Source organism: Fukomys damarensis, unplaced genomic scaffold (genome assembly GCF_012274545.1).
Source record: "Fukomys damarensis isolate Sample0158 unplaced genomic scaffold, DMR_v1.0_HiC HiC_scaffold_17, whole genome shotgun sequence".
NCBI classification, from domain to species: domain Eukaryota; kingdom Metazoa; phylum Chordata; class Mammalia; order Rodentia; family Bathyergidae; genus Fukomys; species Fukomys damarensis.
The window spans coordinates 45,910,960-45,912,172 of record NW_022900929.1 but is presented as its reverse complement, the minus strand read 5'-3'; positions in this window follow the sequence as shown (position 1 = coordinate 45,912,172).

The window sequence follows — 1,213 nt, the reverse complement described above, 5'->3', positions numbered from 1 at the left end:
ACAGTGAAACTACATAGCTCAAAATTATAATAATGAGGAAGAGAAACACATACTACAAATATAGCTTTCCAGTCTCTGAATGGGCTTTTCACCATTAAGAGTGTGTGTGTGTGTCTGTGTGTGAGTGTTTTGTTTTTAATGAGAAATAGCCTGGCTAAATTTCCTCTGCTGACTTTGAACCTGCAATTCTTCAGCCTCAACTTCCCAAGTGGCTAAAAGTCTGTGAGTCGCTGAAGCTATAGGCACACGTCAATATGCATGGCTTAAGTGAGAGTTTTTCATCGGGCCAATTTAACACGTATTTGGTGTTCATAGAAAGATAATTTAAGAGTTTATTTTTTGTTACACACTTTTCCTTGTGGATCCCTACTGCTCACAAGAAGTCAGGCATAATCCTGAATTTGTTTCTCAGAACACAGTGCATGAATTTTCTCTGGATGATGCAAAGATTTTATTGAAATTTTTCGCTTTCAACACTCAAATATGGACTTGCAGTTGCCTGCTTGTAACACTCCAGGTGAAACAGTGTGGAGGGCTGACAGTTACTTATTCAGACTCCTGGTATTCTGTACAGCATTGTCCAAACTGAGGAGCTTGTTTTACAAAATGTCAGCTCAGTCAGTCAGGTGTTTGTTATGAGCAATGAGATGGTAAAACAGTTATTTATAAAAATGACCTACAATTTTGTGACCATTTGTGCAATGAAGAACAGTAATAGTCATGGAATGTGCATTTCATTTTAAAATGAATGTCTATGTATATAGTGGCAATGGTTTCCTCTCCCCTCTTTTTATCTGCATTTAGTGGTATAAGATATGCTAAGGAGAGAGAATCTTATATCTCATTGTATCTTAGTACTGTATTAAACTACAGAATGTCAATGAAAGAGTACGTCTCAGAAAGAGATGACCATCGCCTTAAAAAAATGGATGCCTTAAAAAAAACTGCATGCTCTTTGACAACTGGGTTTCATCTTTTTGATAGAGCGGCAAATAGCTGTGTCACATTAGCAGGAAGCACGATTGTTCTATTGTTTCTTTTTAACTTTTAAGTGTTGTTAAAAGAGGAAGATATGCCAAGTTTGGGAAGCAGGTACTGTGGTAGCCTTGTACTGTACCAGCTCTCTGAGAATATATTTCCCACAATTTGATTGCCTGTGTTGTTCTCTCTCTCTCTCTCTCTCTCTCTCTCTCTCTCTCTCTCTCTCTCTCTC